This window comes from Dendrobium catenatum, unplaced genomic scaffold (genome assembly GCF_001605985.2).
Source record: "Dendrobium catenatum unplaced genomic scaffold, ASM160598v2 fragScaff_scaffold_249, whole genome shotgun sequence".
In the NCBI taxonomy this organism is placed as follows: Eukaryota; Viridiplantae; Streptophyta; class Magnoliopsida; order Asparagales; family Orchidaceae; genus Dendrobium; species Dendrobium catenatum.
The window spans coordinates 705,478-724,247 of NW_021318711.1; the positions used below are offsets into that span (position 1 = coordinate 705,478).

Sequence of the window (18,770 nt, forward strand, 5' to 3'; positions counted from 1 at the left end):
TTTGTCTGGACGAAAATTTTCCAGTGAACCAATCGTCCTGTACGATATTTTATTTCGTCCTGGACGAATAGGACTTAGAAAAAAATTTTCGAGCAAGTTCCTATTCGTTCCATATGCTCTATGGGAGATAACTGTCTGATCGTCCAGTATGAACGTATATCGTCCTGTACGATCAATATAAATTTTATATGATCTCCTCATGTGTGTGTGTGTATGTTTTTATTCACTCAAGTTACAATCACTTTTTATTTTTTTTTTATTTCAAAGAAAAGTACAAGCTTCAAATATTACAGAGTAACTCATGCTGAATTCAATTTGAAGTCATCGTAATCTGGAGTTCGTTTTCCCTGAAATGTTAGTACACACAAGAGCAAATTTAATTTTTCTAAAAAAAAGTTAGGAGATAACTACACATTTGAACAATAATGTTTGGAATCATCAAAACTTCATAAGTTGCAAAAATGTAAAGCATGCAAATAGCAACTATCTTAACAAAGCTCAAAGAAATAAATTTGGGTTCTAAAGAAGATCCAAAACCTACATTCATCAGCTCTGATCTCTTACAAGAAAAAGCAGAAGAGCTAAGAATGTTACTTTTCGAATATAAAGACTGTTTCACATGGAACTACACTGAAATGCCTGGTTTATCACCAGAGGTGGCAGTGCATAAACTCTCCATCGATACAAAAATACCGCCTGTTAAGCAAGCACCCAGGCGAATGTGACTTGAAATTAAAAAAAAAAGTCATTGCTAAAACCAAGAAGCTTATTGAAGTTAGTTTTATTCGAGAAGAGAAGTATGCTAACTGGATTGCTAATATCATTCCAGTGAAGAAGAAGAATGGTCAAATTCATGTTTGTATAGACTACCGGGATTTAAATAAAGCATGCCCAAAAGATGATTTCCCACTGCCCAATGTAGAACTTATGGTCGATAACACTTTGAATCATAACATGTTCTCATTCATGGATGGATCATCGGGTTATAATCAAATCAAAATGGATCCTGAGAATGAAAAACATACCTCATTTTGAACTCCCATTGGCATATATTGCTACAAAGTAATGTCATTCGATTTGAAGAATGATGGAGCTACTTACCAAAGAGCGATGACTCGAATCTTTGATGATCTTATCCATAAGCATGTAGAATTTTATATGGATGATTTGGTTGTAAAAAGCAAAAATCAAAATGAACATGCAAATGATCTCAAAATTATATTCGAAAGAATTCGCAACTTCAATTTGAAAATGAATCCGCTTAAATGAGCTTTTGGTGTGTCATCTGGTAAATTTCTCTGATTTATTGTATGCCATAGAGGGATTAAAATTGATCCCGATAAAGTTCAAGCAATAGTGGAAATGCCACCTCCAAAAACTCTAAGACAACTTTGTTCATTACAAGGAAGATTGGCATATATCCAAAGATTTAGATCTAATCTCTCGAGTAGATGCCAACCCTTTTTATGATTGATGAAGAAAGATACTCCTTTTGTGTGGGACGATGCTTGTCAAGAGTCATTTAATAGTATAAAGCAATATATATTAAATCCTCTAATTCTTGCTGCCCTAATCCCAGGGAAACCCCTAATCCTATATACAGCTGCTCTTGAAGAATCACTCGGAGCATTGCTAGCACAAACAAATGAAGACGGCAAAGAAAATGCCCTTTATTATATCAGTCGATGATTAATAGGGGCAGAATCTAAATATTCACCAATTGAAAAGCAATGCCTAGCATTGATCTTTGCTACTCAAAAAATGCGGCATTATATGTTATCCCATAAAATCACTTTAATATCTAAAGTGGATCCATTAAAATTTCTAATGACTAGACCCACTCTCACTGGTCATCTAGCTAAATGGGTTGTCTTGTTAATGCAATTTGACATAACGTATATGCCACAAAAAGTAGTGAAAGGATATGCTCTAGCTAATTTTCTAGCAGCCCATCCTCTACCTACAGATTCTCCACTTAACGATGAATTTCCAGATGAGAAAACACTTGAAGTGGAAGAAGAAGAAAACCTGCAAGAATGGGAGCTTTATTTTGATGGAGCTTCATCAATAAAACCATCTAAGCCATGTAAATTTCCAATAGTCCTAGTAGGCATCGGCCTTATATTCAATACACCACAAAAAGGAAAACTTCGATATTCCTATAGCTTAACAGAGCCTCGCACTAATAATGAGGCTGAATACGAAGCCTTAATTGCGGGCCTTGAGTTGGCAATTAATATGAAGATTGAGAAGATCCATATATATGGAGATTCTCAACTCATAATCAAACAAATAATATGTGCTTTCAAAATCAATAAGCATGAATTAATTTCTTATCATGAGTATTCTCTAAAACTCCTACGACAAATTCCTGAGGTAACTCTCACTAGAATTACGCGTAGTGAAATGGCAAAGCCGATGTTCTGGCAAAGTTAGCTAAAGAACTAGCAAATTTGCGGGAGGATCCAATTCTCATAACTATCCAAAACAGACATGCATTAACTCTAGCAATCATACAAGATGATAAAGGGGAATAAATGCGAGAGAGCTTGGTTATATCTGATGAAATTGATTTGAGAGATCCATTCATCAGATATTTCAAAGAAGGGAGATTACTCGAAAATAAATCTATGGCTTCAAAAATATCACGAAGAGCATTAAGATATGCTTTTGTGAATGATACATTATATCATAGATCATTTGATAAAATATGGCTACGATGTTTGGGACCCGATGAATCCCAAAAGTTATAAGTGAAGTACATGAAGGATTATGTGGTGCACACCAATCTGGACCAAAAATGAAAATCAAAATCAAACGTATGGGATACCATTGGCCAACTATGGTTCAAAATTATATTGACCATGCTAAGAAATGCCATCAATGTCAAGTACATGTAGTTATCATGCATCGACCTCCCAATCCGTTACACCCTACAGTAGCATCATGGCCATTTGAAAGCTGGAGTACTGATATAATAGGTCCAATAGAACCACCATCTTCTTTAGGACATCAATTCATCCTAGCTACCACTGACTACTTCTCAAAATGGGATGAAGCAATTCCCTTACGAGAAGTTAAAGCAGATAATGTGATGAAATTCTTTCGAGATAACATTGTTTACCGATTTGGCGTACCTCGTTGAATTATATCAGACAACAGTACTGCCTTTAAAAGTGCCAAAATTTATCGATTTGTAGAGCGCCATAAGATAACTGGCGTTATTCATCGATATATAACCCAAGGGCGAATGGTTTGGCCGAAGCATTTAACAAGACTTTGGTTAAGTTGCTCAAGAATATTCTCTCTAAAAATAAGAGTGAGTGGCACGATAAATTGATAGAAGCTCTCTGGGCATATCGTACCACTTATAAAACTGCAATGCAAGCCACCCCATATTCGCTAGTTTTTTTAACCAAAGCAATATTACCTCTCGAAGTCCAGTTGCCATCTCTTCGTATTGTTGTTCAATACGAATTAACTAAAGAAGAAAAAGATCTTCTATGACTTGAAAAACTTGAAGCCCTTGATGAAGTTTAACTCTAGGCTCAGCAAAGTCTAAAATCCTACAAAGCAAGAATGTCTAGGACCCATGATAGAATGATTAGTCCTAGAAGCTTCAAAGAAGGTGAGCTTATTCTGGTTCACCGAAGACCTATAATCCCTCATCGTCATCTTGGAGGTAAATTTGATCCAATATGAAAAGGACCCTTCATCATTGAAATAATGTATGAAGGAGGTGCCTATCAACTCATAGACCTGAATGATCAAAGACCTATGCCACCAATTAATGTTCAATATCTAAAGAAATATCATACATAAAAGAATGTTATGTATGAAAATCTGCATACTAGGCATAAATCTTCCAAATTCCCTCCTGAAAGACAGGAGTCAATTTTTATATCTCCCCTATAAGGAGTAAAATAATATTCACTCCCCTCCTGAAAGACAGGAGGCAATTTTTATATTATCTCTTGCAATGTAGAAGATAAATTCAATCTCCTTCTAAAAAGTCGGGAGGTATTTTTATCCCCTTTACCAAATAAAAATAAAGAAGTTATCAAAATCCTCTATGCTCATAAACCTAAGGGTCGAGCTAAACCCATTGGTTCGATAAGCCTAAGGGCTGAACCTCTGAAAATTTATATGTTCATAAACCTAAGGGACGAGCTAAATCCACAAAGTTCAACAAGCCTAAGGGCTGAACTTTGCAAATCTTATATGCTCGTAAACCTAAGGGTCGAGCTAAAATTCACGAAGTTCAACAAGGCTAAGAGCTGAACTTCAAAATATTCCATGCTCATAAAACTAAGGGTCGAGCTAAAACCAGTTGGTTCAACAAGCTTAAAGGCCAAACCTTCAAAATCTTCTAAGCTCATAAACCTAAGGGTCGAGCTAAACCCACGAGGTTCAATAAGCCTAAAGGCCAAAACTCCGAAATCTTCTAAGCTCATAAACCTAAGGGTCGAGCTAAATCCCTGAAGTTCAACAAACCTAAGGGTCGAACTTTATAAATTTTATATACTCATAAACCTAAGGGTCGAGCTAAATCTATAAAAGTTCAACAAGCCTAAAGGCCAAACTTGAAATTACTAAAAGACAAGAGGGGGGGGGTGAATTGTGAAAGTTTTTCTCTTAATAAAATTAACCCTAAACAAGAGTTCTAATTTTTTGTTATTTTTGAAATATTAAAAACAAAGATCTATGGAATTTTACTTTACCAAAAAACCACGTGGGTCATGGGTTGCAACAAAACTTTGAAATCTTATATGCTCATAAACCCAAAGGTTGAGTCACATTCTATCAAATATAAAAGAGTAAAAGTCTAAGACATCCCAATAAAAGAAAATAAAAGGAGAGAAAAAATATATAAATGCACGTGTAAATAAAAAAAATATACTTGTTCGTACCAGAGTGAAGCCAGAGAAGCTATAGAAGGCTGAACTGAAGGCTTCCTATTTGCTGTCTAATTCTGAACATGCGATCCTGTATCATCATCTGCCTAGTCTGAGTGGTCTCCAACTGATGATGCAACGAAGTCAAACTCCTTGGTGGATGATGATAAATCCTGCTCTAGTCTCTCAACCTCAGTAGCTATCCAAGTAAATTCCTCCTCAGTATAAGTAGCTGCTGCTCGAAGATCTCATCGCCTCTCCAAAAGAGCCATCCCTCGTTGCCTTAAAGCCTTAAGCTATGCTAATATCTCTAAAAGCTCAAGCTGCTCCACTGAAATGTCTCATTGGCAATGCCTCAAAGCCTGAAGGCCAAAGTTACGATCCATACTAATCCTCTTCATCCTTTCTAAAGTAGCTCTCACTGCATCCTCTAAATCGTCAGGAACTCCAACTGCTAACTCCTCAGGGACAAAGTGTAATGTGTATAGCCCGAAAGCAACAACACGACAAAGGTACTCCCATGTCTCTAAAGCGGTCTCCCGAAGTCCAGAAGTTGCAGCACAGTCTAAAAGTAGGGACCCTTCAACACAAAAATTGGCTAAATTTGGAAACGACAAATCATCAAGATCCACTTCTAGTAGTAGGTGCCGCACAGCAGTGACAATGTGATGTGCTCTACTCAATAGTTGCTGACCAAAATATCTACGAGCTCGAGAAGGTATCCTAGACACAAAGCAAGCCAGCTCTGAACCTGAATGTAAAATATATGTAGAGTTATTAAAAAAAAGAGAGAATAAAGATGAACAAAAGAAGAAAGGTATAACTTTAAAAGAATAAAAAAATAAATACCTAAAAGGTGGATCTCATCTGATGATCCTGATGAATATTAGTCACCTAAGTGGGCAGTAATACTTGGTGAGGAGCTTTCTGGCACATCATCTATGATCTCCCAAGTCTAATCAGAGAAAGAGGAAGGTGGGTTAGCTAACTCTGTAATAGTGTCATCAGCAGCATTCTCAAATAACATCTGTGTAGAATCACTGTGTATAGACTGAGAAGATGATAAGCTTTCACCTATGCATATATCCAAGAGAAAAATAAAAAGGAGAATGTTGATTAATGAAATGAACAGGTAGATAAATATATATTTATTTACCTTCGGCATCATCAGGTGTATATTCAATAGCTAGATGGCTATCCTCATCCAAAATATCTAGTGTAAGTTCAGGCTCTGCATTCACGAACTCGACGTTTGAAAGATAAACATATTGAGGAATTGAAAGACTAAATGAAAGATAAATAATAATAATAATAATAATAATAATAATAATAATAATAATAATAATAATAATAATAATAATAATAATAATAATTATATATGCCAAAACCTGGGTAATAATAATAATAATAATAATAATAATAATAATAATAATAATAATAATAATAATAATAATAATAATAATAATAATAATAATAATAATAATAATAATAATAATAATAATAATAATAATAATAATAATAATAATAATAATAATAATAATAATAATAATAATAATAATAATAATAATAATAATAATAATAATAATAATAATAATAATAATAATAATAATAATAATAATAATAATAATAATAATAATAATAATAATAATAATATATGCCAAAACCTGGGACTGGTTTCAAAGAAGCACTCTGGTCTGTTGAGAAAATAGAAAAAGGGAAGCCTGGAGGAGTAGGCAAAGTATTCGGCACAAAAATAGGAGAACTTGGCAGGTCAATAGGGATGTGTCTGGATACTGTAACAAAAAATAAATGCATTATGAAAATATAAATGCAATAAAAAATGAGATAAATATAGGTTAATTAAGAAGGAATATTTAACCTGGAACATCATTTGAAGATCGATGCCTAGGGTGACCTCTGTCGGTAGAAGGAGAGATCGATCTATCTTTAACAACTGCAATATTTGCATATTAGTATGCAAGAAAAATAAAATCATATATAAAAATAATATACATCACATACCTGGGCCACCATGTCTAAAAGTAGGCTCAGGGCTCCGCTTCCTCCTTCTATCATCAAGTTTGGAAGTCTCCTTATGTGCAGTAGTATGACCTTAAGGTACTGAAGGGTACCTTGATGGTCTTTGTCTTCTAACTTGTCTACTATATGACCCAATGCCCATCTCGATGAAGGAAGAATATGTGTGCTGAGTCCAAGCCAACCGTAGGTGTGAAATGCCTGCCGGAGCATCCATATGGGGAATATAAAATCGAGAACCTGTCCCAAGACGAAGTAGAAAAGCCCAAGTCATGGAAGATGCCTCCAAACGTACTGAAAATGGAAGAGAGCCCAATTGACGTGTGTCAACAATCCCAGGAATAACTGGTAATCAGTCCAATGGTGTGGCCTGAACAAGTCCAAATTGCCTCGCTGCCCAATTGGGATTATATCCCTCCAATATCACTGAACCATGCTGTTTATAGCAAATCCAACCAGGTCTCATACTAATAAAATATGAAGCAATCGGTATATATCCTGACCTGGAAAGTAAAGTGGGAGTATTCTCAGACTGAGAATCTACTTGGGGTACACCAAAGCACTGCGTAGGTAAAGAAACAAGTGGAGATATATAAATCAATCTGTAACGATCAGTCATCCGTAGAGGTGCAAACATAAACATACGAATCTAAGCTCTATCTGTGAAGATGTCGCTCTGGCTAACTGCAGCAAAGAAGGAAAGCAACGCTCTGTAAAGTAACATGGTAACTCTGAACAACTAAAAGCACATGCAACATGTACATGTATCCATCCGTAAAGGTAGTGCCAAGGAATCTCAACACTGCTCTGACTACGACCATATGTAGCTCAAATATGCCCTAAACTATAATAAATCTGTGCAAGAACTGTAGGGGATAGCGAGATCTTCCTCCCACTCGCTATCAAAATAGCCGTCAGAAGCGTACTGGGTCGAAAGACTCTACTCTGGCTAGGGAATACAAAGTAACAGAACCACGTAGCAATAAAAGACACCAAGAGCACATCATCTGAATATCTTCTGGCTGAAATATGATTCAATCCATCTACTAAGCCTGGCTCAAAATGATCCTTTGAATACTACTCTGTATCGTGTGGTCTCCGGTCAAAAGGATCTTGAATCCGCTCAAATTCTGTAACAAGTGCAGTTGGGTCTAAAAAGCTCTCAATCCAAACATCTAATGAAATAGTTCCTCTGCGACTACGACCTCGCCTCCTATGTTGATAAAGATTATGGTAGTGCCTCAAACTTTGGTGAAGCCCCACTAAGTAACCAAACTCATCTCTCCTCTGCCGCCCTGCTGGTCGGCGGCTAAACAAATCATAATCAATAGGAATACACTCTTCATATAGAATTTATAAAATTGGCAAACCATAAATGGTACATAAATCCCAGTGTAATCATCATCTCATTGGGTCCAACCCAACAAGTATTTGTGGCACTATCCCAATGCTCAATAATACTCTGAAGCCATGAAAAAGAAAGGCAGCTATAATCAAATAAAGAAATATAAATGGCTTTATATACCCCCGCTTGCTTCAGTACCTCCTGATGCATTTGAAGTGTGTAATGGACCCACCTAACATAAGCAGTCAAAGCTTGAACAGGACTACCAAACATAGGATCATGGCGCAACTCCTCAATCTCATGATGTAGCAACTGATAGCTGAGCAATTTGACAACACCTGTAGGCTCTGCAAGATCAGCTGCTGGTTGCATAATATCCTGATCCCCATAATTCAGTCCCTCAATGATACGGTCTAAAGAAGCACCATCTGTACATCACAATTGCTATATAATAATCCAATTTGTGGGTCATGTCCAACTGGTAAGTCCGAATCAAAGGAAGGCATGCGAGGTGATCGAGTAAATAATCCATCATATATATCTTGATCAACAAGCATCTCCCTATGCCAATACAAACGATCTGAAACCAAAGCCGACTGAGAAAAATCGCATGCATCAATTTCCTTCCAAATATATTCTTCTAAAGGATCAATTCTGGGCATTGATGAAGGTCTCCTCCAATCAAGCATTTTTCCTTGGAAAAAGCAAAAAAAAAAAAATAAAAAATAAAAAAAAACCATGTGATTGGCAAACTTCAACAAAATTCTTGTGTGAAAATCACACAAAGAACTTCGTTAGGATGCAATTTGTTAATTAAAAAAAAAAGATAAAAGAGGGCATGAATAAAAAATCCAAGAGATGTATTTCTTCATTAGTTTAATGCAGAATGCAGTCTTACTGTTATATGGATCGTCGGTGGATGCATCTATAGTGATCCTTACCAGGTTAACAAACCAAAATTTTGAGATTCACTACAATTCTATAATAAGTACTATGACTTTTTTTCTTGAGTTATGGAAAATTGTCAGGTCAATAGACTGAAATCTCAAGATTAACTTCAATTATATAACTAGAATAACATTTCCCTTGAGTTATGAAAGATTATCAAAATCAACCAGGCCCAAATAGCTAGTAAATAGAACTTGAGTTGATGAGAGAGAGATTTCTAAGATAGTTTATAATTGTTGATTTGTTAATATAAACACCATGTTTCTCTTCACCATATTCTCTCATCAGTTCTACTTGGATTAAAGTAGATGAATTAAATAGATGAATCTTTTGTGTTGACAAATGAAACTACAACATAATTCTTGAAATAGGTGACTTTAGTATACGCAAAATTGCTGACAGATTACATTGAAGCTTGAAGATGGAGTATCTACGGTACTTAATTCTTATGCTAATTAATTGATAAATTTTTTTTTTTAGACAAAAAAAAATGTGAAAACTAAAAGATTCATGCATTCACGAAAAGAAAAATAAGCAATTTTTTTTAGCTATTGCAGAACAACAATTTGCTCCTCTAAAATATTAAAATTGAACTCTAAAATTATATGTAAATTTGTAATAATAATCAATAGCCAACTATTAAAAAAAAAGAGTGTGTATGTGCTGTTACTATTTCAAATCCAATAGACACATTTCTTCAAATACTTATCCTCCAAGGCGACCCCACTTGGCAAAACGACGCAACTATTCAACCCAAAATCGTTCTTCAATAATGGTGTCAATAAAAAGAGAAAAAAATTGAAAGGGAGGATTCTTTTTTTCTGGACCTTTGTTCGGTGTTGATCAAACTCCATTGAACGCCAAACAAAGCTGACGCAACTTCCGATTGCGAACTGCCGGTGATCACAAGCCCGTCTCCAATTACAAAACCAAATTCCTATATACAGGTAAAATCAAGTCTCTTATTTCACAATTTTGTGGCGAAGCCACCACAGCCGCCCTTCAATCCCAGTTGCCTTCTTCCTCACTTCCACCAAATCCCACACAGACAAGTGTTCGGCCCTATACGAACTCCAAATCCCGCCACTAATCTTCACTCGACTTCTTCTCTCACGGCCGAATCTAAGCCTAAATGCACTCTGCTTGCCGTTGAACCAGCACCATCGTCTTCAATGAATATATTCTCTACTCAAAAAGATCATAATTATTGCACGTTTTTCCATGCCTCTTACATGAACCTGTCCATTTTATAAGTAAACAATAAAAACCTCGGCTAATTGGCTACAACTGTCAACTTGCAATGATGGATATTCTTCTTTATCTCATTCAAAAAGCAGATTAAAAAAAAATAGATTTTATAAATCTAATTTCGACTTAGATTTTATAAATAAAAATTAGATTATATATATATATATATATATATATATATATATATATATGATTTCATATAGGATTTGATAATTGAATCAAATCAGTTTTTTTTTTAAATCAGATTTTCAAATCAAAATTTAAAAAAATCAATACAAGACCTTGCACCGTTGATTTTAAATCCGGTCGGGAAGAATTTCAAGTGAAGACCTCGTGTCATCGACCTTAGGTCCGACCGAGATTGTTTGAATGAGCAATATCAGTTTGATCTTTAAAAAAAAAATTGCATTTGAAGCCATCTGTTATTAAAAAAAAAAAAGCAATTTTTGGGAAGATGAGATCATCTATGGACTCGTATACTATGAGATATGTATTGGGATTGTCTTCTCCATTTTGTTTCATGTTTAGTTTTAGGTACTTTATTTCATTACAAAATGAGTGCTTTTTTCTCTATGCTTTCTTTCCAATATAAATATGATCATATCACTCCAATTGGAAGTGGGAAAATTGTGCTCCAATTGTGAATGATTTCTTACTTGAAAAGCGTCTTTAAATTTTTTTTAATCCAAATACAATAATCAAGAAAAAAAAATTTTGCACTTATATTCTGATCATTATGAAAAGGTGCACAAGATGCGGTTCAACACATCTCTCATATTGTACCAAAGCCTTGGACATTCAAATCCATTCAAAAAGATCAAAAGAGCAAAGAAAAAAAGTTTTAATTAAATTAAAGGAAGCTTTTGTATCTTTTGGTGATAAACAAATGCAATCATGCTTTCTATGAAGTGTTGGCAATCCCAATGGTGGGCTTTGTCTGAAGAATCAAAATCTTGTTGAAGGTCTTTTTCCGAAAAACGTTATGATCTTTACGCCACAAATATTCTTGCACATGGAGTTAACTTACCTGGGCACACAGTGGTGATTAAATCAACTCAATATTTCAATAAGAAAAAAAAAGGTGTCTCTACTTGGAGTACCATCAATCTATAGTATTGCAGGCATGTTTCAAGAAAATTAGCATTTCCATCTTTCAACCTATGTTCAAACTGATCAACACACAACAACTAAACAATATAAACAAATCTTCAAACAAAATAATTCTGTTGCGGATCTATGGTTCATGATTTTGATGATAGCAAACATTTCCTTTTCTATACGATTGCCTTATGTACTAACATTTCAGGACCACACAATCAAGACTGCAATTCAGAACCAGCTCAAGATTGGGTAGACTAGTCAATGGGGCCTAACATCCCTAACGAACTTTCAAATTCAACTTAGAAAAAAAACTACTTACTCAAATCTCAATAGATGGATTGCATCAATAATTCAACTCAAACAAAACTCTACAAATTCCGATACAAAACTCCCTACAACCATAACCAAAACTCTCCAACAAAACAACTTAATCTCCAAGCTCCCAAAAGTCTCTTCTGTATGAGCTCCTGCAACAAATAAATTAAATTCATTTAGCATTATAATTAAAATAATATTAAATTTAATGCTAAAGAAAAAAATGTTGCAGTAAACTAATAGTACACTGGTGTAGAAAAAAAGTAATCTATGAAAACAGAAAGGAAAACTACTATAGCAAAAGAACACTAGTGTTACAATAACAACTAGTCAAACTAGTAAGTACAACTACTAGCAAAAAAAAAAAACAACTAAAAAAAAACCACGGTGATCTAGTATGAAACAAGTATTGTCTACTCAAGCAATCAAATTCCAACCTATGAGCAGCCTTGTTTATAAGAACTTGGTTGTAAGACCCACTACCTGGCAACTTTCGTAGGAAAGTCGTAAGCCCGACCTTAGGGGGAAATTTTAGGTAAAAATTAACCTAACTCTTAATCTCTAATTAAAACTATCCCAGCCACTTCTAATAGAAGTCAAAAGTCTGACCTCTGAGGAAAATGTTTAGGTGATAATACAACCCTAGACCCCTCACTCGGGCAACCTAGTCTAAAAGGGCTAGGTTATAAGACCTACAACTCGAGCCACTTAGCTTAAAGTGCTAGGTTTTTAGACCCATCATTAAGTAACTTTTAAGGAAGCAATAAGACCTACCCAACTAAAAATATTTGGGCTACCTTCAATGAAGGCCGTAAATCCCACTTATTTATGCTACTTTCTATGAAAATCATAAGTCCCCAACTAAAATTCAAACTTTTGGGCATCCTATTCTATAGGATTAGGTTGTAAGACCAATTTTTGGGCAACTTCTAATTAAAGTCGTAAGTCCCAACATTTTAGAAAAATTAGTAAATAAATTGTAATGAATCTAAAACCCAAATAATCTAATTCAAACCTATGGGCATCTTAGCGTATAGGGTTAGGTTGTAAGGCACACCTTCGGGCTACTTTCTACGAAAGCCATAAGTCCTAATTTAAATCAAATACTTGGGTTACTTTCTACGAAAGTCATAAATCCCAATCTAGATTTAAATCTTTGGGCAACTCCTAATTGGAGCCGTAAGCCCCAACCTAAACAAATGAACGGGCAACTCCTAATTAGAGCAGTAAGCCCAATTCTAAATCAAATCCTCGGGCAACTCCTAAATAGAGCCGTAAGCCCCAAACTAAATAAATAAAAGGGAAACTTCTAAGGAAGCCATAAGCCCTAACCCAAATTAAACAAAACAAAAATTCACACATTTTCACTTTAGTCTACTCCGGATCCCTGAGAAGAGGCAACCCATGGCTGCTAATCAGATTCCCTAGACACTACGGTCAATGATTGTTAGTGTTGGTAGACTGAAACCTACAGTATACCTGGGGTGACAGAACCATGGGATCTTGATCGGGTTTACCATCATTTTCACAATTGAGACTAAAATTTCCTAAAATATATTCATCTTTAATCGAGAGTTCTCTCTTACGTGTTAAGAGGGGTAATCAACTATGAGTGCTTGCACTCATAGGAAGTAAGAACCTCAGATCTATAAACCCTGACACTACCCTCAAGAAAAATCTGATTAATTCCAATCTGACTTAAGGCAAGTGGAATCTTACAGCTGCAAAGCAGGATTTGTGCATTCATGCCTATTTTTCTTGAGCCAACACTCTACTGCCACAAATACTCTAGGATGCAACAAGTATTTTTAAATAATAATTATTCCTACTGCTACATTTATTTTAGAACTAAAATTGTAAAGCTTTTTAAATTTGCGATGCTAGTCAAGGATGTTAATCGTATAAATAATTACAACAGAGCTATTAATGTTAAAGGTTTGTCTATTTTAAAATTTTATGAAAATTATTATGTAAATAAGAATTTTCATTTAATATATGAACAATGATCATTGAATAATATGTGAAGCAAGATATCATTGTATTCCTCCTTATATTTTGTATATAGTATTTTTTATTCCTCATTCAAAGTTGCACACAAATAGATGTCACCCAGATAGACTTGCATTGCATTAACAAGAATTCAAATACTTTTACAGTAGTTGATTAAGGTTGGGTATATTCTTTCTCATTTGCCATAAATACATTTTATATATAATTTAATCCCTTAAGTGCTAACACATATTTAAATACCTCAAAAAAAATTGTAAAGATGCAACCTAGCAAGCTGCATCTACTCACCCTATAATTTTTTTGTTATCCATAGTCAGTGTTACATTGAATTTTCTTAAGAATTCATTACTCTCGAGGCCAAGATTACCCTAGACCTCCATCAATGTGCAAGACGATGCCCTAGCCCGCAGATACTCACCGATGATGCCCTTGTCCACTGTCAACCCATATTTGTCCTCCATTGTCGTTGTTACTTTTTTGCCACCGTTTTCATTATCTGGGCCAGTTGGTGTGCGGTTGGCTTTCTTATTCTGTATTCTTCAAGAAGGGCGACCCCTTCTAATCCTTGTGGCATTTTCAAACATGCGGATCATGTTAATTCTCAAGGCTTTTTTTTTTGGAATTGTGGGTACTCTTAATGAACTAATTTCTCACTCCTTCAAAGAGGTAGTATTCGGTAATACATCATCTTCCCCTGTGGCTATTTTTTTTATTCATACTTTCTTTAAGGGAGCTCCGACAGTTATGTTTTCCAAGATGATGTCTTGAAACTTATGACTCCTTTTGCATTTACTCTTATGGGAAAGTTTTTGATTTGTAGTCCTAACTTGGATGATATCCGTACATTTTTTTATTAATTTTAAGCTATCGGGTTTATTTTCTATTAGATTATTGGATGTATTTCATGTTGCTATTCAGTTTTAAAATGATTTTGATTATAGCAAACTTTTTTCTAGAATGTCTTATTACATTAATGGCTGTTAGATTCATTTGTTGAAGTGGTTGCTTTTTTATGTCAAAGAAGAATGCCCTATTATACATGTATGATTTTTTCCCTAATTTGCGCTTTCATTTGTTTGATCATCATGTTTTGCATGCTTTAACTATGGTTTTTTGAAGGCCTTTGTAAACTGATCATGCAACGACTACTAAATCCAGGCAATTTGAGCTGCCAATTTTTGTTGACCTTTATATAAAAAAAATCCTAAGGAAGTTTGGAATGACCTAGAAAATTTTGGGTATCTTCTGAATGATGAATTTGAAAATGACCCTTTATTTTTTAATCATAGCAAAATTCATGGGAATGCTTTAAATGTGTTTTTGTTTTTTTCATTCATATTTAAGGAAGGAAAATATTAAAGCTACGGAGTTTGATTTTTTGAATCCCTTGTGCTCTGTTGATGTTAGTAGTGTTAAGATCAATGCAATTTTGGGTCCCTCGATTATTAATATATCTGATGAGACTAATAATCCATATCAATTCATTGCTTAAAATTATGATGTTAATGAGTGTGCTAACATGACGGACTTATATTAGGTGAATGAAGAATTTGCTAATTTTGATAAGGTTGATGGCTTCTTGGAGAAGAATCAGGAACCAACTCCTTCTATTAGAAGTATTGATCTCTCTAAATTAGTTCCTATAATTTTCATCACTGTTTTTTCTTTTTCTTCTCCTTATTCTGGTGTATCTCATAATTATTTGGAGGGTTTGCCTTAGGTGTATTTACATTTAGATGTGGATTGTGACGACCCACTGTTCATGTTTGTTCTTCTAAATATTTTGGAACATTTGGGAAGAGGGTGATATTAAGTCTAATTTAGATTGTGTCTCTCATGATGATTTTGACTTAAATGTTATACACGATATCAAAGATGATGGTTTTCTAGTTTCTAGTAAGAAAAGGAGGGAAAAAAAAATGTTGAATAACATCTCAGTTGTTGCACTTAAATTGATTTATAATGCATAGAAATATCTTTTTTTATTGTTGGAGTAGCCTATCTTTAGTGTTTTATTTCTTCTATGTGGTGTTGTATGTTCCCCCTAATATTTCTAATGGTATGAGATATGTTATATTAGCTTTGATTGCATACAATTGCCACATGCTTGTGATGTTGTTAAGCTATTGTTCATCTTTTCGATCTAATTACTTTTGTTTGGTTTGGTTTAATGTTGCTTGTTGGATGTAGTTTTGGGGCTTGCTGGTGGATAATTTCCAAGGAGGGTTGATATTATTGAATTAATATTTTTCAATGCCTATTTTATGATCTTCTACTGGTGGTTTAATGTGGTGCTCAATATTATGTTTAGTGCTTCGCAACCTTTGTGTGCTAGGGATAATGGTGTGGAGGTTGGTTTGGTCATCTACTGGGGGTTCTCTAGTGCTTTTATAGAAATATTGTTGCTTTCTCTCTCTTCATCGATATTTGTTGGTACCTGCATGAGCTTCAAAGCTGTCTAGTATTTGGCTTCATTTTTTGAGTGAGCTTCCCTTGACTCTTTATAATTAGTTAGGATATTTGTGTCTTTAGGTTTTACTTTGAACTTTGTTGCTCTATTGGGCTTTAGCGATAATTTTATACTTTATGGACTTAGAATCTATTTTCTTATTCAACTTGTATGCCGCTCTATGGGTTTTATCCAAAACAAAAACCTTGAATTCTCCATAATATTTTTTGTCGAGTATAAACATTGCTTAGAGAGGCATTGTATAATATTTGCAAAATAATTGCAAGCTTTAGGGAGTATAAGATTGAAGATTTGTGTCACGTAGTCGTTTGATACTACATTAGAGTTGCAGTTTATCGTTTCTCTACTTATGTTTGAACATTATCATATGATTATCATCTATAGAGACTGCATGCTGAATTCATGAGGAGACACAACAATGAGAGGATAGAGCTTCTAATAGTTGTTGGATTAAAATTTGCTAAAGAAAAATTTTAAATTGAAACTAAAATAGATGACATTATGAAACTAAAAGTATATGTTGATCATGTTTTATGTATCATCAATAGAATTTGACTGCAAATGGAGATATATTACACATTTTATGAATAGTGTAGCCTTTTTTTTGGTAGCCTATATTTATTTAATGCCCAATATATCCTTTTATACTGTAGCATATTATCTATACTAAATTATAAATTTAGATATCAGCCTCAGTTAGTCATGTTTCGAGCACCTCTGATAAATGAAACTCTTCTATTCACCCACAATAATATATGTCACTGATGGTAAACCACCTATTTGACTTTTGCATTACATTGGTAGTTTAACTTAATAAAATTGGGCAAACATGGTCTACTTTTGTCAATGGTTGGTAGCCAAATTGCCTTATCACCCTATTTTACTAATGTTACTCCACTGTCTTCTAACTTATTAGTGACCCACGAGCAAACCATATTTCCTTACCTATGAGACAAATATATAAAACTATTAATCTAGTATGCTCTCTATATAGTTCCTTATGACCTATAAACATGCATTTTGTACATTAAGCTTTGTTAATCCATCATGTTCACTACATTAAGTACTTAATGCTATAAGTAAATTTTATCTAACTCCATAGCAGACCATCCAACTCATCATGATAAATTATGATGTTTATAATGTTAAGTGAAAAATATGTAGAATTTTATTATGTTATGTTCCGGCAAAAAAGTTATTTTTTAGTAGAAAATAATTAGGAAATAGAGAAAAGTTCATAAGTATTGGACCAGCTCATCAACTTTGAACTATCATCATGACTGCATTCACTACAGGAAATTCAATGATTATCGGTGATCTCCTACAGGTTTTTGGCGGCCAACTGGTGGTTTGGCCACCGGAAATATCAATACCGAATGGGTAATTGACACCGCCGAAAATATACTAAAACTATCGGTATATATCGGTGGTTTGCCGACGGTGTCCGACGGTCAACCGCCAGCAATTCGTTCGATTAGAACCGGTGGTAATAAAATCGATAGTTTATCGACGGTCTACTCTATCATAACGACGGCTTATATACCGGCAATTTAACAACCAGTACACCATCGGTAAAATGACTCGCGGTCACCAGCACTTAGACTGCTGAAAGATAACCGGTGGTACAAACTGCCAGAAAATTATCGGTGAAGGAAACCTCCGAAAAAACACCGCAGATACTATTTTTTGGTGCCATTTATTTTGGCGGTTTTTGAACCATTGAAAAATTGCCGGTGTTTTTCAAAACCTCCATAACATAAGTATTAACCACCGGAATGAGCCGCTGGTAATGGGTGAATTTCTTGTAGTGATTATCAATGCCCTAATATAAGATCAGGATATAACAGTATGGAGCCTCAGGAAAAAAAGCCACTTAATTCAGCATCCTGGTGGAATCAAGGTCAGCACTATAGCGCTTCACAATGTCATAGCGATAAAAATTAGCTTCACAATGCTAGAATCTTAATAATTTGAGCATTGAAGCACCAAACTACACAATGTCATATCATTAGATTACATATTCTAGCACCGCAGTGCTAAACTTTTGGAGCATCATGATGGAGCAAGTGAAGAAATTTAGAGCCACATTGAGGCAGTCAAATGACATGCCACTTCAGTCAAAGCCACACTGGATCATTGGAGCGTGCTAGTTCATATTATAATTCCATAGTGCCACCATATCATGTGGTAGAGCACTTGAGTCCATTTATGTACTTAAGACAAATAGTTTTTCAATCTTTTTGTAGTGGGGTTCAATCTTTTCAATAAGTCTTGAGTGCTTAACTGTAGTGCTACTTTATAGTCAAGTTTATGGGGGGACCAAAGAAGAGAATGATATATTAAAATGTGTAGTTAGCCTACCTTATTGAGAAATTAAGTAATTAGAAGAGAAAAGTGTGGA

The 18,770-nt window shown here is 34.6% G+C and overlaps 2 long non-coding RNA genes across 2 annotated transcripts in view; both read right to left on the reverse strand.

Annotated features, from left to right (window-relative positions):
* The window catches only part of LOC114579248, a 14,061-nt gene extending 7,863 nt beyond the window's left edge, over nucleotides 1–6,198 (reverse strand). The window contains exons 1-3 of the long non-coding RNA XR_003700157.1: nucleotides 6,052–6,198; nucleotides 5,745–5,969; nucleotides 4,911–5,646 (exon numbers count right to left, since the gene is read on the reverse strand). This is a non-coding gene — a long non-coding RNA (uncharacterized LOC114579248). The remainder of the gene's footprint in view (nucleotides 1–4,910; nucleotides 5,647–5,744; nucleotides 5,970–6,051) is intronic.
* Nucleotides 6,199–6,493: 295 nt separating this feature from the next.
* Nucleotides 6,494–10,302, reverse strand: LOC114579249. Its single transcript, XR_003700158.1, has 3 exons — nucleotides 10,053–10,302; nucleotides 6,775–8,971; nucleotides 6,494–6,688 (listed from the first exon to the last, which is right to left on the reverse strand). It is a non-coding gene; the product is annotated as an uncharacterized LOC114579249 (long non-coding RNA).
* Between the last annotated feature and the right edge of the window lie 8,468 nt (nucleotides 10,303–18,770).